The sequence below is a fragment of the Stenella coeruleoalba genome (assembly GCF_951394435.1).
Source record: "Stenella coeruleoalba genome assembly, chromosome: 3".
Classification (NCBI taxonomy): Eukaryota; Metazoa; Chordata; class Mammalia; order Artiodactyla; family Delphinidae; genus Stenella; species Stenella coeruleoalba.
In genome coordinates, this window is record NC_137148.1 from 84,891,623 (window position 1) to 84,916,082 (window position 24,460).

Sequence of the window (24,460 nt, forward strand, 5' to 3'; positions counted from 1 at the left end):
TGACTCCTGAGAAGGAGAGTAAGAAGGAGATAGTGTTGGGTAGGAACAGTCTCAGACTGTTCTATGAAAGATTTGGTCACACCAATGGAAAGTCCACAAACCAAAGTCATCTGTCAGGTGAGTCTTGTATTTTGCAGGAATGGACCTGCCTTTGTATCCATGCCAGGAGTAGCCCATTTATAAGCCATTTAATAAAAGTGTGCCTTTTATTAAATATTTTGGTAGAAGTAGCAGGGCCACCCATCAATGCTTCCTATGGCAGGACATCTCTATGGTGAATTATCCTGGCTGCCATAGAAAACATGAAATTGCAAGCTGTATTTTTAGGAGCTATGTCAGGTGTAAAGGTGGGATGGGAAACTGTTAAAAGTGAAGGGCCAATATTTGCAAGGCATGGACATCTGAAGCAAATTTATGACTCAGAAAGTACAAATACAGCAAGTATCATTGGAATGTAACTTTTGATGGGGGTGAACAGTGGAGGAGAATAAGCCAGAGACTTAGCTAGAGGCCAGATCATCACAGAGAGTGGAAATAAAATGTGAAATAAGCACTTGAGCAATACCTATACCCAAACTTGTTCTGGAGCAAACTCTGTGCAACTGGGTCTTGCCAAATTCATCAAGACCTTATTTTAACTAAACTACAATAGGTGCTCAATCATCAAACCACTGACACTTGAATAGCTTTTGAATTTCTCATTGTTGTCTAGCCGAAGAGAGTTAGGGAAACTGAAATCTAGTCCACACTGTGGTGTCCAAGCCTTGTGCCATGGCACATGACTGTATCCACCTGGAAGGAGAGGTGCACAAAAGCACTGTACTTACTCAGAGAATGTGATTTTTTTTTTCTCACTGAAAGCACATTAGGCTAGTAATGGATCATTACCATCACTTATTAAAGTTCTTTCCATAGAAAATACTTCAGTTTAGAATTCCTTGTTACTTCTTCATTTTCTTTTTTTCTGAATTCTAGGGCTTTCAAGTATGATGCAAACTACAGAGAATCATGTTCATGTAATAAATAGATGATCGAATGGCTTTAGATAGAGTCACACAGGCTATATGAGTTTTTTGGGGAAAGAAAAAATGTGGAAAAGTTTCATCCAGTGTCACCAGTTTAGATGTCATATCATTGCTCCTGGATTTACCTCACTGAAGATAAGGCACAGTGATATATAACTTAGTTTTTTCAATGTCAAAACAAGATGTTTCAAAGCTTCTTGTTGCTAATACATTTATACAGAGTTCTTTTTCCACCTTTATAAGCATAACTATTACTACAGTATTTCATAATGTATTTTTTAGCAATATTCAGGGATTTGCCAAGATGATGCATGACGCTAAGCATATTTTTTGTCTTCTATTCCATTACCACTTTAAAATTAATGTAAATTTCTCTTTTCACCACTGACATGTAAAATATTGAGGTTGGCCAAGAAAGTTCGTTCAGGTTTTTCTGTAACACGGAAAACCCGAATGAACTTTTTGGCCAACCCAATATAAGACTGGCTATAAAATATCACATGACATGATGATATTTAATTTTCAACGGTTTACCATCAAGATAAATGTAAATGTTGTGCATTAAATATTCATGTTGCCTTTTCTGTGGCACTCCTGGTGTGGGACAATTCTATATCCCCACCCTGCTGAAGCCAGTCATGGCCACTAGACTTGGTTTGGTGTGTGCAAGTTTGAAGCAGAGTATTTTTAAATGCCAGATCTTGCTTTGAAATATTTCTGTCCTGTGACATAATGATTGGCAATATTCTGGATGGAAACTGTTTTATTAGACTGAGTCCCAGAGTAAAGATGTGAAACAGGTTTTCAATTGGCATATAGCATGAGGAAGAAATAGAGGATTTAGCTCATACTCAAATTCTTTATATAAAATTACCTATTTTTTTAGCATGTGTATGATCACCAAAATCTCCTAGTTTTCCATGAAAAGTGACCAAAAAATCTTGGTCAAAATTCTATCCTGATAGAGTTGGACTAATCCAAGGAGAGTACATCTTGATTATAATAGATTTCACCTCAAAATAATGGGAAGTGCTTTTAACTCCAGTTCACACTTCCGACTCTAAAATAACAGTTCTTTTGCAGTTATTTGCAACACATGAGTGGCTAACAAGTATTGGGTTTGATAAAGGATTACATTTATTCCAGTAGTGTTTAAAGAATTTGAGAGCACAAACCCTATCAGAATTGTCATAATTATACCTTATCACTTTTAGGCAAATGGCTGGTTTGAAAGGATGGTACTATCTACTAATGATACCCTGAAGGTGATGGGGAGAAGATTGCTAACAAGCTTCTTAGGTTTCTTGTTGCTAAACATGTTATCCAATATTTAAAAACATGAGTGGATTATACTGACTAATTAATGGGTTGATGTCTCAAGAAATGCCAGGATGACCTTCAGCAGAGTTAAGGGTAAAAGAATTTTAATTGATTCTTGATTTTTTTGTTTCAACATTGTTAATTAGTATCCCTTTGGTCTTGAGAAGAAATACTAACATGAAAGCAAGCAGGTTCAGAAACATTAAATTAATAGCCAAGGTCCAGAGTGTAAATGAGCTGGACCCATGTCGCTCACTCCAACAATTCTAGTAGAGAAATAAAAATACTCATACAGGGCTTCCCTGGTGGCGCAGTGGTTGAGGGTCCGCCTGCTGATGCGGGGGACACGGGTTCGTGCCCCGGTCCGGGAGGATCCCGCATGCCACGGAGCGGCTGGGCCCGTGAGCCATGGCCGCTGAGCCTGCGCGTCCGGAGCCTGTGCTCCGCAACGGGAGAGGCCACAGCAGTGAGAGGCCCGCGTACCAAAAAAAAAAAAAAAAAAAAAAAAAAAAATACTCATACATCTAGCAGAGGACAAACTGCATAAGCAACATTTCCCCATAGGGAGAGAAATGTGTAAAGTCATGCTTGTTGCCAGTGGCTAGAACATTTGTTGGTAAAGTAAATGCTTAACAAATAGTTTTGAAGAAAATCAGTATCTTTGAAGAAAGAATGTTACTTCTTTCTCAAGATGGACATCCTTTTCCACTGCATTCAGGCTAGTAAGAGATGAGAAGGATACTTCTCCAAGTAAGAAAGATCTATAGACCAACCTGGCAATCATTGGGATTGCTGATCTGAAAATAGATGGCTTCACATTTCAATTAAAAAGGTATTAACCCTGTGTAATTTTTCCTACAACAGAAAGTCCATTAGCAGTTTCTCCTTTACTACCATCTTGCTGATTATTCATATTACCTTCTGCATATTCTTTAGTAGCATAAACTGAAGAATGCAGTAACATTTTCCTGGCTACTATAATTGTCAGAGTATAATCAGCTTAATTTTCCACCTACATCTTTGAGACAAAGTCACCCAAGTGAATCACTTATTAATTAAAATATTTCCTGAAAGTACATTTGTGCTACCCCTTTTGAAAGTTGCTGTGGTTCAATATTGTTGATTTGGATCTTTAATTTCCTTTAATTGCATGTGAGATTTCCATAAAGAGAAACTAGCTCAGTTCTTTTAAAGCAAAGTGTTATCTTTCATTAGAGGCTTGTTTTTCCCTTGTCTGCATTTTTAAATATTTATTTATATATTCATTTTTCCTCTATACTGTTTAAAACAGACTGTACTCACCCTTATTATGTGAAAGAAAGAGTTTCGAACTAGTGACCTTTAGATGCATTTTTAAATGACCTCTGCTTTTCTAATACTGCCCTCTTATGACATCTTTCTGTACATGAATGACAAGTTAAGCTTACTGATTTAATCATAAATTCAGACTTAAAATAGTTTTTTCATGGATTTCATTATGCTGTGGCACCAAGCCAATAAATATAACCCATACAAGATGTTTTAAGTCAGTTTCTAAAAACTAGACTTTTCAACTCTATGGCCTTAAAATTGATGGCCTCAATTCTCCACTTGCCTTGTAACCCTGATGGAGCTGATACAAGCATGATGCTCCTTGAAAGTAGAGGAGCTATGTTTAAATTAAGCCCTGTGATGGTGCAGAACAAGTCATATTTTTAGGGGAAACTGTTTCTCCGGTGAATAAGATATCTTGACACGTCAATGGAATATGAAACTCAATTTCACAAGATTTTTCTAGTGCCAAAAGAGATTTAAGTAGAACTATCATTTTTAGTCTTAACAGAAAGGATAAGTCTTCCTCTATAGACCTCTACATTCCTGCCTCTAAAATTTAATTTTATCATTCCTCATAAAGGCAATCATTCTTTAAGCCTTCACGAAAGCAAAATTACATTTCATTGTTGGTTCATTTTCTATTTTCACTTTTAGAAACTTTTATCATTTCCAATAATTGCATTGTTCCTCCCTCCACCCCACTTAAGAATCTCTTTATATTAACCAGTTTTCACAGAGCTGCATTTATTAGAAGGGAAAATAGGGACTTAAAGCTTTCTTTAAACTATATTGCCTTAAGAAAGGTAGTAAATAATTCCACAGTCTGTGAAATATATATTGGGAGAGCATACCTAGCTGAGTTAAAATTAAGAACATTTTCTCTAAAAGCAGCATCAAAACCCAAGAGGACTGTAAAAACCAAGAGAGAAAAAAAGCTAAAAAAAAATTCTAGTTGAAAATCTAAGAGTTATTTAGAGATAATTTTGAAATGAATTCAGTTTTTTTAATAATCATTCTGGAATCATTGTTTTATTCTAGAGTCATTATTTGTTTCCTAAATGGCTGTGTTTTCATAAAGTATCAAATGGTACTTCAAATTTTTAAGCAACTTTTATTTCCAATCTTCTGCAGTAATTCTTAAATATTTTTAGTAAAATCCCATTCTTCCACTCATTATACCCAGGCATTAGCTCAGTTCCCCAAATCAAACCTCAGATGTTCTCTACTTATTTTTAATCGGAACAGGAATCAAACATACCTTAACCAAAAGTACTCACTAATGAGCTTGCAGGTAATCAAATAAACATGTATGCCAACTATCAGATAGTTCTTAAATAGTAACAACCCAAGTACAGGAAGTACTTTTAAAAGTCTAGAGTCAACAGAGAAGGTAAGTATCACAATAAAAAAGAACAAATATTGTATGACTTTTAAAAGAAAAAGAAGTGTATTCATAAATCAGCAGATGTTAAAGAACCTCACGTCACTTTAGAACATTGCCATTTGGGGCAAGCAGATTATGGGCTAATTTCATGCCACTGTTCATCATTGCATTTTATTTTCTTTTTCATTTCTTTGGTAACTCAAGTTCTTATAGATTCAAGCTGTTTTAATTATGGGATGCAAACACTGATAGTATAATACTGGAAATAATAATAAAGGTTCAAGGGAAATGAAGGTGAGAAAATTCGGAGGTGGTCCCAGTGGTGGTATTGGTAAGCATCATGTAGAAGAGTTGGTGCCCTTTCCTATAGTTCACTTAAAGTTCACTTAAAGCTGCTGCCCCTTCTAGACTGTGTGTTTATCCAGAAAGTATTTTTAAAGAGGAGGAAAAACATTGAATATTATCCTTCTGATATCTGATGACTTCTCATTGATGCTTTTATATCACACCAAAGCCAGCACTACATTTAGATCAGACTGCCGGGAGACCCTTGAGCAGATGACATCTCTTGTTTAATATTCAAACTTCACTATTATTTGTGATGCATGCTGAGAAAGTAGAACAGAGAAAATAGGTTGCCTGCATTGTTTATTTACACCCCAGAATTCCTAGGTCTATTTCACCCACTTCTCCTAAGTGAGCCCTTGAAGTGCTGTTTGGTTGAGTGTCATGGGTAATAGTGTAGGTCAAGGAACCCGCTCTGGGAATGTATGCTTTGTGAACACAACGTCACGTGTTTGTGTTGTGCAGTTTCCTGACTATTGTATGGTTTAGACAGACTTGTAAAGGCTCATTTTCCCCTTTAACATTTTAAACCCCATCATAGTCAAACTCCATTCTGTTGGAAGCCTCTTCAGAGGAAGAGAAACAGATTTCACAATGAAAATGAGTATTAGCTTTATGATGAGAAATTATATAATCAAATTACTACTATCAATTCACGGCTCATAGGTACTATGAACCCTTATGTTGCCTTCCAATTGTCTATTTCACATTTATATGCTTTCATTTTTATATCATTCCTCAATAGATTATTATATCATAAGCCTTAGCTACATTTTATGGATTATCTTTATAGCATCTAAAAGTCTCAGCTTCCAAGGATAATGTCATATATCTCACAATGTGTATTTGCAAAGGTACAATGCTAAAGGCATATGCCACCATATTGGAGACTATATGTGCTCACACGAACTGCTGGGACTAGCTTGCACTTCCCCTTGTACATTTTCCTATCTCAGTTATTTATGGCTAGTTCAGCACATCTTTATTTCTACCATCTGCTTAGTATCCCAGTTACAGAGATGAGATTATTTTAATTAGACTTGTCATAGGTGATTCACTAGTTGCTTGAACAGTCAAAAAGTAATGCCTGAGCTCGTCTATAACAGATTTTGCCAACTCTGACCCTCCATGACTGCTGCCTTTTTTTTTTTTTTTTTTTTTGGCCGTGCCGTGCAGCATGTGTGGGATCTTGGTTCCCCGGCATGGGTGGAACCTGCATCCCCTGCAGTGGAAGCTTGGAGTCTTAACCACGGGACTGCCAGGGAAGTCCAGACTGCTGCTTACTTAAAAAAATTTTTTTTTCCTGAATTTTAAACTAGAATGTACTTATCCATTAAAAAGAAATGTTAGTCCAGTCCCATTCTTGGCAATATAGTATTCTGTACTTTGGGTTGGATTATAATCATTACATTATAAACTGTACAAAATGACTAATGCTAAATAACTACTCCCTGCCAACAATTTAAAGTGGTGGATATTGCTGAATACAAACTGAAGCATGCAGCTTTTTGCACAAAGGCTGTGCAAATGCAACATAAATGACATTCAAATGTAAACCACAGGAGAGTTATAATCTTTATTTTAAAGTCATGTGCACTGTTTCTTTTTTAAAATCAACCAATTAACATGGACATACTTTAAAACAAAAGCAGATATTTATGTCGGATAGATCTCTGAATTGCTAAATATGATATTAGTGAAACTAATATGGATCGTGAAGAGAAAGTGGTGAGGGTACAACCAAAAATTAGAGGATTTAAACTAGATTATGCTGTCAGTTGCAACATGAGCTGTATGATAGAAACATTTCAACCTCTGGGATTTTTTTCTTTTCTTTTCAACTGAGGTAAAATTCATATAACATAAAGTTTACCCTTTTAAAGTATGCAATGTAGTACATTCACAAGGTTGTTCCATCATCTCTATCTAGTTCTAAAAGACTTTATTATCCACAGAGGAGTCTCTGTAAGCAGGGTACCATGTTTATCTACCACCAACCTCTTGCAACTACTAATCTGCTTTCCTCCTCTATGGATTTACCTCCTCTGGATATTTCATATAAATGGAATTGCAGAATATGTAAGCTTTATGTCTGGCTTCTTTCACTCAGCATAATATTTTCAAGGTTCAGCTTTATCCACATTGTTACCTGCATCAGTACTTCGTTCCTTTTTGATGACTGAATACTATTCCATTGTATACACCTCATTTTGTTTATCCATTCATCTATTAATGGACATTTAAGTTGTTTCCACCTTTGGGCCATGAATATATGTATACAAATATTTACTTGAATACCTGTTTTCAGTTCTTTTGGGTATATACCTAGGACTGGAATTGATGGGTGCTATGTTAATTCTATGCTTAACATTTTGAGGAACCAGAGTATTTCATTTTTTAAGAATTCATTTATAAGACTTCTTATATTTGTAATTCCAAGTGACTTTCATATTTTTATCTCAATCATCATAAAGACCAAGGAGCAAATATAATTATCCAAAATTTTCAACAAGATTATTTCTAAAGTTCTAACTCTGTAATTCTATTATTATAAAATTCTAGGTGATCTACAAGACATAAATGACAAAGTCCTTTTTTTTTTTTTTGGTTTAATCTCAACCCCATAAATTATGATTAAAACTCATGATTAAATTGGATGGTGGGACAAAGGAAGGAGGTGGGCAGCTTTCAATTATCCAAATGATAGGAGCTAGAAATAGATAAATCAATGGAAGACTAAAGTGTATAAACCTCTCTTTGAAGACAAGATTTACAGCAAGTTAGACTTGTGAGTATTGGAAGAGTGAAGATGTAATATGTACAGTACAAAAACATGAATGAATGAAAAATATGAAGAAATATAGGGCAGATCATTCCTATAACATGCACGATTTCTGTGTTTCTCTGTTTTTTACTCAAGTTATTTTCTGCTGTAACTTGATTTTTGGTCCATCTCCCTGCTAAACACTTCACATTTCATTTCCCTCTAAGCCTTTAGGGGAGATTGAAAGTAGCAGTTAAAGCTGGTTATGCCCAATAGTCAAGGCAAATTTTGTTTACAAGATACTCCCTGTTACAGTGTTTGGATTGTCTAAATAACAGGCAATAAAATCTATCAGCTGGAAACCTCCTCTTGTAAATGAACAGACTATTTTAATCAGTACCTTCTGCTGAACAGCCTTTCAAGGGCAGTCCAGTTTTAATATTTAGAAAGCTACCTGTAACCTTCAGATATAACCCATCTTTAAGTATTTATTTAATTAATGATCATGCACTCAGAATTCTGCTAGGCTCTACAATGGATACAAAAATAGTATAAAACATCCATGCTTCTGGGAACTTATCTATTTGTGGGAACAAACTGCCCCAAGTCTTTTAAATGTGAAAAGACTTGTTTTACAGTGTTCTGGGAATAAATGTAATAAGAGATCAAAGTTTTAGGAAATAATTTTGTGCTAAATACACAAATATATAGTTTCAAGGAAGAGCTAGACCTTGAATTGAACCTCAAAATTTTTGAAAATGTGAAATTATAGGGGAGATGGTAAAGATAATGTGAATAACAGAGAGAGTTGGCTAGGATTCATGTGAGTTAACAATTGGAGATAAAAATGAGTGGGAATGTAGGAAACAAGTTTAAAGAAGTCCATGTTAGCTATACCAAGTAGTTTAATTCACTGGGGAAGTCATAGCTTAGTGGGCTGAGAATGAAATGAGATTCATTTCACACATACTAGTGATGGACACAGATACATAATTGTTCAGAGAGATAACCAGGAAGCATGGACAATATAACTTGCTGTAATCTAAAGGTGAAGAGATGAGAATCTAAATGAGGCCATGGAAATGGAAAGGAATAGAAAAGGAAGGAAAGATATAGTTAACATTTAATATGAGTGATATTCTTCCTAGCTCTTTCCCGTTCTTGACCTATGAACTAGTTTGTATGAGGATACATGTTTCCATATTAGAGATGAGGAAATTGAGAGATTTTATGATTTGCACAGGTAGGATGTAGAAGTAAGATTTTCACCTTGTTCTATTTTACTCCAAATCATGTGCTATTTCCTTTTACTGTTTCTATAGCTGGCAAGAGGGACAAAACATAAATGTTTTGTGAGGATCCCAGTGTTTCTCATAAATTGTAAACTTCTAATCTAACCCAGGTAGTTACCATCTGTCGTATATGTGTATCACAAGTAGTCATAATTCAGTTAACACAATTATATGTTTACTTTGAATTTGATAACGACATTCTAGGTAATCCTACTTTCCCTCTTAACATGGTGCAATGTCCCCAACCTCCTGTTGTTGCCATCTTTTATTACCTAGAGATAGGGGCCCCATTTTTTTCACCAAGTGGAAAGCTTATCAATGCTCACAGCACCCTCACTTCTTCTCCTGGCCTTCCTGAGTTCTACAGCCCTCCACAGCTGTCAACTTTCAAATACCTTTAGTCAGTTCTTACAACCCAAAGACAATATGCAGTATATTCTCTAGTTTTGATATAGGAAGAAATTTTTATTTCTTTGGTATCACCATTTCTTTACCTCCTTTATAAAATATATTTTTTTCTATCCAGAGTTATCCCTCCTCCATCTCAATATTTCATTTCTATCTTGTTCTCATTCCCTCCTCTAAAAATATTTCCTCCAAATCATACTGATTCCTGATTCCCTCTGCATAATATTATCCTACAGTTTTATAACAGTGTCAGTGACTTTTTTCAAGGCCTCTGTTCTTAGAATGCTCATATTCACTTGCCTTTTTCTTTAACAACTTAAAATATATCTTTGAGGGAAAGATGGTGTGAAAATGTCAAATGCATTCTTATGTAGTAATTTGAGAATAAATGAGAAAAAAAAGCTTGAAGCAGTATTGAACATCATTAAAAAAAACATGCTTAACTAGTTCCAGCAATTTCAGTTTTCTTTCATTTTTTTTCTCTTTGAGATCTTTGCTCCTCATATTAAACTATTCTGATAGACTCTGACAACGAGAAGGAAAGGAAGATGTTAAGTGCCATAGCTGATAGGATCTCCCTATTGTGGAAACGATTTTTGCTTTCAAGAATCAATAACAAAGGTGTTCTTGTGAAAAACCTATGTTTTAGCTGTCACAAAAGATGGTTTTTTTCCATTTGCATTCTGTTAAGATTTCTTTAATGCTGTTCTAGTTGAAAGTTTTATAGTCTAATAAAGTTTCCTGCAATATAAAATCTGAGCATACAACTACAGAAAACCTAATTTTGTGGAAAAGCATTCTGAAAATATATACATTATTTAAATAAATATAGAAATACTGTAAGAAATTATGCCTTTTTATTGGACATTGAAATAATATATATTTTGAAGTTCAGAGTTCATTATCTATAAGATTATCAGTACCTTCTTTCAGATTACAATAACACTGGAATAAGTCATAGTCTCAGAATCTCAAGATCCAGAAATCCCTTAAAATTGAGATATAAAAGATTGTTTTACAAATAAGTTTCAGTGTCATCTGTGAGAAACCATTAGTCAGAGCAATGCTGTTTGAGAATCCATACTAACTTAAAAAAATTATCAGAAAAAAATAAAGGAATCATGCCAAATAGAAATAAATAAAGGCTGGATCTAAGTTACTTTGGGCAAATTGCAGTTTTTAGGACGTAAGGGCATTCCTAGCAATTTTCCCCATTATACAGCCTCACCTGTTTCCTCCCAGCTAGACAGTTTTGTGCACACTGTTTCTTCTGCAAGAAATGTTTTTAGTTCAACTCAATATTTCTTCAGGTATCTGCTACTTCTTCATCAGAGATGCTCTCACTTCCAGATTAACTATTATTTGTCAATAGCTTTGTGCTACACTAGACTATTAAAACTACGAAGACTGAGAGTAAGTCAGCTTTTAGTGTCATATCTGACACACAGTACATTTTCAATAGGTGAGGATATAACTAGCACTTTATTTTTTATTGAAGTATAGTTGATTTACATTATTGTGATAGTTTCAGGTGTACAGCGAAGTGATTCCGTTTTATATATATATATATATTTCACATTATTTTCAATTATAGTTCATTACAAGATATTGAATATAGTTCCCTGTGTTGTACAGTAAATCCTTGTTGCTTATCTATTTTATGTATAGTGGTTTGTATCTGTTAATCCCATACTCCTAATTTATCCCTCCCCCACTCCCTTTCCCCTTTGGCAACCATAAGTTTGTTTTCTATGTCTACGAGTCTGTTTCCATTTTGTATATAGAATCATTTGTATTATTTTTTAGATTCCACATATAAGCAATATATAGTATTTGTCTTTGACTTATTTCACTTAGCATAATATTCTCTAGGTCCATCCACATTGCTGCAAATGGCAATACTTCACCTTTTTATAGCTGAATAATATTTAATTGTAGAATATACACATTGTCTTAATTCAGTCATCTGTTGATGGGCACTTAGGTTGTTTCCATATCTTAAGTATTGTAAATATTGCTGCTATGAACATTGGGATACAAGTATCTTTTCAAATTAGTGTTTTTGTTTTTGCTGGATATATACCCAGGAGTGGAATTTCTGGATCATATGGTACTTCTCTTTTTAGTCTTTTAAGGAAACTCCATACTGTTTTCCATGTACCAATTTACATTCCCACCCAGAGTGTATGAGTGTTCCCTTTCCTCCACATCTGTTCCAACATTTGCTATTTATAGACATTTTGATGATAGTCATTCTGAGAGGTGTGAGGTGAAACCACTGCAATGTGGCTTTGATTTTCATTTCTCTAATGATTTACGATGTGGAGCATCTTTTCATATGCCTGTTAGCCATCTGTATGCATTTATTGGAAAAATATCTATTCATGTCTTCTGCCCATTTTTTGGATTGGATTGTTTCTTTAAAATATTGATTTATATAAGCTCTTTATATATTTTGGATAATAACTTCTTGTCACATTGTTTGCAAATATTTTCTCCCATTTGATAGGTTTTCTTTTCATTTTGTTGATGGTTTCCTTTGATGTGCAAAAGCTTTTAAGTTTAATTAGGTCTCATTTGTTTATTTTTGCTTTTATTTCTTTTGCCCTGGGAGACTGATCTAAGAAAATATTGCTACAATTTATGTCAGAATGTTTTGCCTGTGTTCTCTTCTAGGAGAACACAGGATATCTTTCCATTTCTTTGAGTCATCTTCAATTACCTTTATCAATATTTTACAGTTTTCAGCATATAGGTCTTTCACCTCCTTGGTTAAGTTCATTCCTAGGTATTTTTTAATGTGATTTTAAATGGGATTTTTTTTTTTTACTTTCTGATATTCCATTATTAGTGTATAGAAATGCAATGGATTTCTGTATATTAACCTTGTATCCTGGAACTTTGCTGAATTCATTTATTAGTTCTAATAGTTTTTGGGTGGAGTCTTTAGGGTTCTCTATATAGAGTATCACGTCATCTGCCAAAAATGACAGTTTTACCTCTTACCTTCCAATTTGGATACTTTTATTTCTTTTTATTGTCTGATTGATGTGGCTAGGAATTCCAATACTATGTTAAATAGAAGCAGAGAGAGTGGGAATTATTGTCTTTTTCCTGAATTTAGCAGAAAGGCTTCCAGCTTCTCATATTTGAGTCTTATGTTGGTTGTGGGTTGGTCATAAATGGCCTTTATTATGTTGAGATATGTTTCCTCTATACCCACTTTGAAAGGATGAAAGGATGCTGAATTTTGTCAAATGTTCTTCTTGCATCTATCAAGATGATCATGTGGTTTTTGTCTTTTCTTTTGTTAATGTGGTGTGTCACATTGATGATTTGCACATGCTAAACTATCCTTGCTACCCTGAAATGAATCCAACTTGATCATGTTGTATGATACTTTTTATATATTGTTGGGTTCGGTTTGCTAATATTTTATTGAGAATTTTTGCATCTAAAGTCCTCATATTCTTTATATCATTGGTCAGATTCCCCTGTAAAGCCCTCTGGTCCTGGACTTTTATTTGTAGAGAGTTTTATTTATTTATTTTTTTGCGGTACACGGGCCCTCTCACTGTTGTAGCCTCTCCCGTTGTGGAGCACAGGCTCCAGATGCACAGGCTTAGCAGCCATGGCTCACGGGCCCAGCTGCTCCGTGGCATGTGGGATCTTCCCAGACCGGGGCACGAACCTGTGTCCCCTGCATCGGCAGGCAGACTCTCAACCACTGCACCACCAGGGAAGCCCGTAGAGAGTTTTATTTTAATTACAGATTCTATTTCACTTCTAGTGATCAGTCTATTCAAATTGTCTCTTCTTGACTCAGTCTTGGCAGGCTATATGTTTCTAGAATTTTGTCTATTTCTTCTAGGTTGTCCAATTTGTTGGCATATGACTATTCATAATATCCTCTTATGAGATACAATGTGTTTGTTCTTTTCCTGGTTTTCTTTCTGTAGTTGATTTCTAATATTGTATCATGTGGTCAGAGAAGATGCTTGATGTAATTTCTATCCTCTTAAATTTATTGAGGCTTGTTTTTTTACCTAGTATTTGGTTTATCCTGCAGCACGTTCCATGTGCACTTGAAAAAAATGTATATTCTGCTTTTTTTGGTTGTAGTGTCCTATAATATCTATTAAGGCCAACTGGTCTATTGTGTTATTTAAGACCTCTGTTAGCTTGTTGATTTTCTGTCTGAATGATGTGTCCATTGATGTACGTGGGGTGTTAAAATCTCCTACTATTATTGGATTATTGTCAGTTTCTCCCTTTATGCTTCTTAGTATTGCTTTATATTTTTAGGTACTTCTGTATTGGTGCATATATGTTAGTGGTTGTAATATTCTCTTTTGGTATTTATTTTATCATTATCATTATATAGTACCCTTCTTTACCTTTCTTTACAGACTTTGTTTTAAAGTCTATTTTGTCTGATATGAGTAGTACTACCTCCACTTTCTTGTAGTTTCTATTTGCATGAAATATCTTTTTCCATCCCTTCACTTTCAGTGTGTGTGTGTCTTTCACCCTGAAGTGAGTCTCTTGTAGGCAGCATGTTGAAGGTCTTATTTTTTTAATCCAGTAAGCCACCCTAAGTCTTTTGATTGTAGCATTCAGTCCATTGACATTGATAGGTATGTACTTATTGTTTTTTTTTTTTTTTTTTTTGCCATACGCGGGCCTCTCACTGTTGTGGCCTCTCCCGTTGCGGAGCACAGGCTCCAGATGCGCAGGCTCAGCGGCCATGGCTCATGGGCCCAGCCACTCCACGGCAACTGGGATCTTCCCGGACCGGGGCACAAACCCATGTCCCCTGCATTGGCAGGCGGACTCTCAACCACTGCGCCACCAGGGACGCCCCTTATTGTTATTTTATTCCCTGCTTTCCAGTTGTTTATGTAGTTCTTTGTTCATTTCCCTTCTTTTTGTTTTTCCTTTTATGGTTTGATGATTTTCTTTTGTAGTATATTTGAGTTCCTTTCCTTCAATTTTTGTGGATCTTTTGTGGCTTTTTGATTTTTAGTTACCATGGGGTTCATGTATTTTGACCCATAATTATATCTACTTGCTTTAAATTGATAATCATTGAAGTTCAGACATATTCTAAATGATCTATAATTTTTACTCCTGTCCTCTACATTTTGTGTTTTCTATGTCCTATTTTACATCTTCATGCTTATCCTTTTACTGTTTATTGCAGTTATAGTTGATATTACAATTTTTTAAAAATCTGTGTGCTGGCTTATTTAAGAGATCTTCAGTCCTTACTATATATTCTCATTTCCTACTGGGATTTTCCCTTTTCTGTAGATTCTTGCTTTTTTTCCACTTAGAGAAGACCCTTCATAATTTCTTTTAGGGTTGGTTTAGTATTGCTGAATACTTTCAGTTTTTGCTTGTTTGAGAAATTCTTTCTCTCTTCTTCTACTATATATGATAATCTTGCTGGGTAGAGTATCTGAGGTCTCAGGTTTTTCCCTTTCAGGCTTTGAATATATTGTGCCATTCCCATCTGGCCTGCAAAGGCCTGCAGACAAATCAGTTGATAGTCTTATGAGGATTCCCTTGTATATGACTCTTTGTTTTTCTCTTACTGCCTTTAGAATTCTCTATCTTTACCTTTTGCCATTTTTATTATAATATGACTTGATGTGGATCTATTTGGGTTTATCCTGTTGGGAACCCTCTGTGCTTCCTGTCCCTGGATATCTGTTTCCTTCTTTGGGTTTCGGAAGTTTTTAGCCATAATTTCTTCAGATACATTTTCCATCCCCATTTCTCTCTTTTCCATCTGGAATCCCTATTATGCATAACTTGGCATTTTATATTATCTCATAGAGCTCATATGTTGCTTTCATTTTTTTTAAATTTGCTTTTCTGTCTGTTGTCCTGATTGGGTTATTTCTATTATTCTATATTCCAGATCACTCATTCATTCTTCTGTGTCATTTAGTCAGCTATTAATTGTTTCTAGATTGTTTTTTATGTCAGAAATTCAATTATCTTTTTTTGTTTGGGTCATCTTTTATTTTCTAGTTCCTTTTTAAAATGATCTGTGTTTATATTGATAATATTTCTTAATTCAGTTAGCATTTTTACTACCACCTTTTTAAATTCTGTGTGTGGTAGACTAATGATCTCTGATTCATTATTTGTTCTTTCAAGGGATTTCTCTTGCCCTTTTATTTGGAGTACTTCCTCTGCTTTTTCATTTTACTTAACTTTCTCTATGAATTTAGGAGAAATAATTATCTATTGTGGTTTTGAAGAGGAATTTTTGTGTGGAAGTATTCCTATGCACATTGTGTGTCCAATATCTTTGTGCAAGGTCTGGTTTTGATGTGGACACCAGCCACAGCTTTCCTCAATGTGTACTGGCCACTGTCACCTTGGTAGGGAATGTGGTTGATGGAGGATCTAAAGCCTGCATAGGGTGTGAGGCAGGACTCCTTTTCTGCTCTGTAGCTGTGCTGCCCTCTCAGGGGTAAGGTCTGCTTTCAAATTGCTGGAGGAATAACCCAGAGGATAAGGCCCAAGCAGTCTCTTTTCCCCTTGAGTGTGTGTTTTGCCCCAAAGAACGGGACTACTGAAGTAAGTGAGGCTTGTGTGCTTGCAGAGGTCTGATGAGCTGCCTAAGGAGGAAGCCACAGCTCCACTGAGGCACAGCCCAAGGTTGTGTCCCTTCCACTGTTGTGTTCATTCCAGATCTAATGCAAGGCTGTGTCATGGAGCGGTCAGGCTGGAACATTTGCTAGGCTGGGTGGGGATCAGGCCCTTGTGGCTCTGGGAACTGAAGCAACTGTGCAGACTTCAGAGATCTGGGCTGCTGCTACCCACCCACACCCCAGGCCTCTGAGCCTTCTCTGTGTCCCTAGATCCACTCTTCCACCAGGACCTGTCTGCCCCAGGTCCAGTGCCAGACTGTGGTGTGAAGTAGGTGGAGCTGAGAGCAGGACCAGCCATGGCCTGCTGGTTATGGTGGTTTCTGAGGCACAGCTTAAGAAAGCACTGGCAATGGCTGCTGCTGCTTCACCAGGATCACACCCCAGGCCCCAAGGTTGTCTCTGCATAGCTAGGGGAAGTTTTTTCTCAGGACATGGCTGGCCCAGATCCTGCACCAAGTTGTGATGTGGAATGGGAAGGGCCAGGGTGCTTGCCTCACTTGGATTGGGAGTATAGCAAGGTGGCAGCCACCAGCGCAGAACTCTCTCTGCCATGTTTGTTGGCAAGCCAGCACCCATGCACTCTTTACAAGTGGAGTGTCTGTCTAGGATTCTCCACCCTCTTATCTGTCCCAGTGGTTGACCCAGCAGCCAAGCAGGCTTGTGTCCTCCACGTAGGACCCCAGGACTGGGACGCCCAGTCTGTGGCTTGACCTGCTTGCTGCCCAGGGAGAGGGTCTGCTAGTGTGTACCTTCTTTTCCTTTCAGATCCCTCCCTGGGTGGAGGTCTCAATTGTATGTCTTTTTGCCATCCTACCTCATTACATGGGAATCTTTCTTGCAGTTTTTGTTGTAGAGGAGTGAGTTCTTCTGCCAGTTTCCAATGGGTTGTCTGTGAGAATTGTTCCACACGTAGATGTATTTTTGATGTGTTTGTGGGAGAAGGTGAGCTCCACATCCTCCTACTCCACCATACTGAAATGACCCCCAACCAGCACTATTACACTGAGTGCATTTAGGATATAACTGACACTTTGTTATTAATTATTATCATCACCATTATTATTTAGCTTAATCTTGTCCCTATAATTAATTATTAATGAATGGAAGTCTGTGGATATCAATGCCCCATTTTACCAATTTGCCTTAAGAATAGGGATCTTTTTGTATTTGGCATCTGAGGTAGGCAGAAGAGGTGTCTTCTTAGGTATCCTTTCCATGATTAGCTTAATGTTTGTAACTTTTAAAAGCACAATAAAATGTGTTATAAAGACAGCTCAAGTAAAGAGTAACAAATATGGATGTAATTGAATTAATTTATGTGGACTAATTTGTTTTATCATCACCTAAGAGACACTATCTCTAGATTGTCTGATATTAATTTACTATATTTTCCCATACAAAAAGCCTGCATTTTTTCCTCTACCAGCACATATCTTTCTTTCTCATCAAAATTTGAAATCAGTAAGATTTTCAATCCATGTCTATCAGTCATTCTTACTGGGGCCTACCATGAGTCTTGAACAAAGCAGGGGCTCAATAACTGCAGTAACAATGAATAGCTTTTACTTCATATAAAGACAGAGGGATTGGGACAAAAAGACCTGCTTGGGAAACTTTTTAGAAAATGCCATTTGGCCCAGTCAGCATGTTACCAAACCAAACTTGGGTCTGCTTGCCTGTGCCCAGTAAAGCCAATTTTCTGTCAGCAGGTTGTGGTGAAGGAAACTACAACATTTATTGCAAGGGCAAGCAAGGAGTATGAGAGGCTACTGCTCAAAAGACCCTAACTCCCTGATTGATTTCAGGGAAGAGTTTTTAAAGGCAAAGTGAGGGAGAGAGTTGCTGGGTGTTTGTTTGATCAGCTCCTGCCCAATTCTCTGACCTGTTGATGGTGCAGTAACAGAGTGACGTCACAGAGGTAAACATTATCAATCCTCAGGCTCCAGATGGTTTTGGAGCTTTGGGAGCTGTCTTCACGATCATCATGCAGTTAGCATCTTCTATCTGGTGGTGGTGGTGGGGGGGGGGGGGGTCTTTCTTTCATATCTGAAATAACTCAGGAATGTGTGTCAGACACTGTTACCTATATCTTTCTGATTCTTCTATATGAATGATCTACTGTTAAAATTGCTACCAGTTCTTCTAGCCCGACTGCTATTTTTTGTTACTACATGTTCATACTCTTCAAATTATTAACTCTTGAGTTAGCGTTTTTTGACTCAGAGGAGGTCTCAGAGACTACAGTCTTTCTAAAAATAAGAGGCAAGTGGAGGGCATGGCAGGGGGAGGGGTGTCTGTCCCAGGAAGGCCTAAGAGGGTTCTACTCAGTTACAGTAGGGGAGGGGCTGTTATAAAAAGAGGTTTTGAGGAGTCCAGGCATTTTCAAGCACTGATTCTTCAACTTGAGTTCCAGTAATCAAGCTTGAATTTCTAGTAACAATGTAGTTGCCAGAATAGAGTTATAGCACCACTGTCACCATGGCTATGAGCATTCTTGGAATAATTTTCATATTATGTAAGACATCCTATTGTCATTTTGTTCAAAACCATATGTACAATTCTAACAAGAAAATAGAAATGGAGAAAATTTATAGATCCAGTTCCCTCTGCTGTATCACAAAATCAAGTCAAAACACTCTTAGAAAAGTAGGCAGAAAGAGCAACAAAGTACATTATTGTTCATTCTTAAATGCCTATAATATGCTAGGTATGGTGAAACATCATTGCTCTTTGATAATGCTTATAAGAATCAATGACTTGTGAAAAAAATCATGTCCTTCTTAATTTTTTGAATAGGCTATGTTTGTTAAAATTTTTTAATAAGGGATTTCATCAGGACTCAAGCTTTCCATAATCATGCAAGACAGAATGTTTGAAAAATAGTAGTTCTAAATGTGAATCTGAGTCTCCTCAGTTAAGTTGATGAAACTTTAATATTTTGTAGAAGTTTAAAGTAGGTATTCTATTCCACCCTCCTTTTAACTTGGAGGAATTTAGATGTTGGGTCTACATTGGATTATTTAAGAAGGTAAACTAAAAATGAAGACGAACCATTTAAATTCAAATGATATTACACCAAACTCTTTAAACCAATGAATTTGAAGGACTCCTTTCTTAGGAAGACAAAAATTTGGAGCCCATAGCTGTAGTTTGAATTAGACATCTTCCTAATTTTGAAGAAGTTAGAATAAATAATAGAAATACTAGAGTAATACTTGAGGGTAATAAGAGTGTCAGGAATTTATTCCTAGGGTTTTTCTTTGGATATTAATGATAATATATTGATATAATTGCTAACTCACTGACAGGTGAAAGATTTTTATCATATTCAAGGATTCCCTCTTTTAGTGGGAAAGAGCAATATTGAAAGTATTCCTGGGGGACAAGATTTGTGGTGAGCACTTAGTGAATTTTCTGTAACTGAATTACTTCTTCACCATACCTCAAATAAGATACTATTTCAGCTGTGTGTTTTTTCATTCAACTTGGATCCTGGGGAGATGATTTGAACACAAATTTCAGGGTGATAAAAGAAAAACAATTAACTCAGTTAACTAACAGAAATAGAATAGAAAATATGTAATCAAAGAAAAAAATATACCAAGCAATTTATCTCTTTGTTGACAGATCTAGCAAAACAATTCATAACAGCAAAGTCTTGAAGGACCTATTCACATCTTCACAGTTCTTCCTTAGAAAATATATGTGAGGCTGGGACTGTACAAGATGGCACAGTGGGACTGAGGACAAATGGTGAAGTAGAAGGACATGAACTCACTCCTTCTTACAGAAACACCAAAATCACAACTAACTGCTGAACACCAATAAAAAAAAAAAATGCCAGGACCTACCAAAAAAGATACCCTATATCCAAAGACAAAGAAGCCATGATGAGATGGTAGGAGGGGCACAATAAAATCAAATCCCATACATGCTGGGTGGGTGATCTACAAACTGTAAAATAATTATACCACAGAAGTTCTCCTGCAAGAGTGAAGTTCTGAGCCTCATATTGGCTCCCTAGCCTGGGAGTGTGGCAACTGGAGGAGAAGCCCCCAGAGAGTCTGGCTTTGAAGGCCAGTGGGGTTTCACTGCAGGAATTCCACAGGTCTGGGGGAAAAAGAAACTTCACTCTTGGAGGCTGCACACAGGGTCTCATATGCACCACAACCCAGGGATAAAAAGCAGTGACCTCCTAAGAGACTGGGCTGGACTTACCTGCTAGTACTGGAGGGTCCCCTGTGGATGTGGGGGATGGCACCGGCTGTGGGGACAGGGACACTGTCAGCAGTGGCTCTGGTGAGCGTTTACTGGCATGGGCCCTCTTGGAGGGAGGCGGCCATTTTCTCACTAAAACCTGGCCCCACCCAGTAGCCTTTAGGCTCCAGGGCTGGGAAGCCTCAGGCCAAAGGGTCAACAGGGTGGTAACAGGGCCTCACCAATCAGCAGACAGTCTGCTTAAAGTCTTTCTAAATAAACAGCTGCCTGATAATAAACACATCCCACGCACACAGCCCTGCCCATCAGAGGGACAAGACCCAGGTCCACCCACCAGAGGTGGGTACCAGTCTCTCCCACCAGGAAGCCTGAAGAAGCTTCACAGACAGCCTCATCCACCAGGGGGCAGACAGCAGAAGCTAGAAGAACTACAACCCTGCAACCTGCAGAATGGAAATCACAGAAAATTATACAAATTGAGATGGCATATGTGCCCAATGAAGAAACAAGATAAAACCCCAGAAGGATAGCTAAGTGAAGTAGAGATAGGCAATCTACCTGAAAAATAATTCAGAGTAATGATAGTAAAGATGATCCAAGATCTCAGAAAAAGAATGGAGACACAGATAGAGAAGATATAAGAAATGTTTAAGACCTAGAAGAACTAAAGAACAAACAGATATGAATACAATAATTAAAATGAAAAATACAACAGAAGGAATCAATAGTAGAATAACTGAGGCAGAGGAATGCATAAGTAAGTGATCTGGAAGACAGAATGGTGGAAATCACCACTGCAGAAAAGAATAAAGAAGAAATAATGGAAATAGATGAGGACAGTCTAAGAGACCTCTGAGACAACATGAAATGCACCAACATTCATATTATAGGGGGTCCCAGAAGGAGAAGAGAAAGAGAAAGGGGCTGAGCAAACGTTTGAAGAGATAATAGCTGAAAACTTCCCTAAAATGTGAAAGGAAACAGGCATCCAAGTCCAGGAGGCTCAGAGAGTCCCAGGCAGGATAAGCCCAAGGATGAATACTCTGACAGACATAGTAATCAAGTTGACAAAAATTAAAAACAAAGAAAAAATATTAAAAGCATCAAGGAAAAAGCAACAAATAAGGTACAAGGGAACTCCCATAAGGTTATCAGATGATTTTTCAGCAGAAATTCTGCAGGCCAGAAGGAAATGGCAGGATATATTTAAAGTGATGAAAGGGAAAAAACTACAACCAAGAATACTCTAACCAGGAAGGCTCTCATTCAGATTTGACAGAGAAATCGAAAGCTTTACAGTCCAGCAAAATCTAAGAGAATTCACCACCAGACCAGCATTGCAACAAATGCAAAAGGAACTTCTCTAGGCAGAAAAGAAAAGGCCACACTAGAAACAAGAAAATTACAAATAGAAAAGCTCACTGGTAAAGGCAAACATACAGTAAAGGTAGGAAATCATCTGCACACAAATATGATATCAAAACCAGCAATTGTGAGAAGAGGAGAGCACAAATTCAGGATATTGAAAGTTAAAAGACCAGCAACTTAAAACAATCTTGTTTATCTATGAACTGCTCTATCAAAATCTCATGGTAACCAAAAATCTACAATAGATACACACACAAAAAGAAAGACAAAAGACATAGACTGGCTGAATCAATACAAAAACAAAACCCATATATATGCTGTCTAAAGGAGACCTACTTCAGATCTAAGGACACATGCAGACTGAAAGCAAGGGGATGGATCAAGGTATTCCATGCAAATGGAAATCAAAAGAAAGCTGGAGTAGCGATACTCATATCAGACAAAATAGACTTTGAAATAAAGAATGTTACAAGAGACAAAGAAGGACACTACATAATGATCAAGGGATCAATCCAAGAAGAATATGTAACACTTGTAATATACATGCACCCAATATAGGAGCACCTCAATACATAAGGCAAATGCTAGCAGCCATAAAAGGAGAAATCAACAGGAACACAATAATAGTGGGAGACTTTAACACCCCACTTTCGTCAATGGATATATCATTCAGATAGAAAATCAATAAGGAAACAAAGGCCTTAAATGACACATTATACCAGATGGACTTAATTGTTATTTACAGAGCATTCCATCCAAAAGCAGCACAATACACATTCTTCTCAAGTGCACATGGAACATTCCCCAAGACTGATCACACAGCAAGGCTCAGTAAATTTAAGAAAATTTAAATCATATCAAGCATCCTTTCCAAGCACAATGCTAAGAGATTAGAAATCAAGTACAAGAAAAAAGTGTAAAAAGCACAAACACTTGGAGGCTAAACAAACAATGGATCACTGAAGAAATCAAATAGGAAATCAAAAAATACCTAGAGACAAATGAAAACGAAAGCATGACACTCCAAAACCTATGGGACACAGCAAAAGCAGTTCTAAGAGGGAAATTTATGGCAATACAATCAATCTTACATCAGGAAACAAGAAAAGTCTCAAATAAACAACTTAACCTCACACCTAAAGCAACTAGAGAAAGAAGAACAAACAAAACCCAAAGTTAGTAGAAGGAAAGAAAACATAAAGATCAGAGCAGAAGTAAATGAAATAGAGATGAAGAAAACAATAGAAAAGATCAAGGAAAATAAAAGCTGGTTCTTCGAAAAGGTAAACAAAATTGATAAAGCTTTAGCCAGATTCATCAAGAAAAAAAGGAGGAGGGCTCATATCCATAAAATTAAAATGAAAAAAAAGTTGCAACTGACACCACAGAAATACAAAGGATCATAAGAGACTACTACAAGCAACTATACGCCAATGAAATGGACAACCTAGAAGAAATGGACAAATTCTTAGAAAGGTACAATCTTCCAAGACTGAACCTTGAAGAAATAGAAAATATCAACCAACCAATCACAAGTACTGAAATGGAAACTGTGATTAAAAACTCCCAACAAAGAAAAGTTCATGACCAGCTTGCTTCACAGGTGAATTCTATCAAACATTTAGAGAAGAGTTAACACCTATCCTTTGGAAAACATTCCAAAAATTTGCAGAGGAAGGAACATTCCCAAGCTCATTCTATGAGGCCACCATTACCATGATACCAAAACCAGACAAAGATACCACAAAAAAAGAAAATTACAGGCCAATATCACTGATGAATATAGATGCAAAAATCCTCAACAAAATACTAGCAATCCGAATCCAAAAATACATTAAAAGGATCATACACCATGATCAAGTGGGATTTATCCCAGGGATGCAAGGATACTTCAATATCTGCAAATCAATCAGTGTGATACACCACATCAACAAACTGAAGAATAAAAATCATATGATCATCTCAATAGATGCAGAAAAAGCTATTGACAACATTCAACCCCCACTTATGATAAAAACTCTCCAGAAAGTGGGTAGAGAGGGAACCTACCTCAACATAATAAAGGCCATATAGGACAAACATACAGCTAACGTCATTCTCAATGGTGAAAAACTGAAAGCATTTCCTCTAAGATCAGGAACATGACAAGGATGTCCACTCTACCAATTTTATTCAACATAGTTTTGGAGGTCCTAGCCACAGCAGTCAGAGAAGAAAAGGAAATAAAAGGAATCAAAATTGGAAAAGAAGTAAGTGTCACTCTTCGCAGATGACATATTAGTATACATAGAATATCCTAATGATGCTACCAGAAAACTATTAGTGCTCATCAATGAATTAGGTAAAGTGTCAGG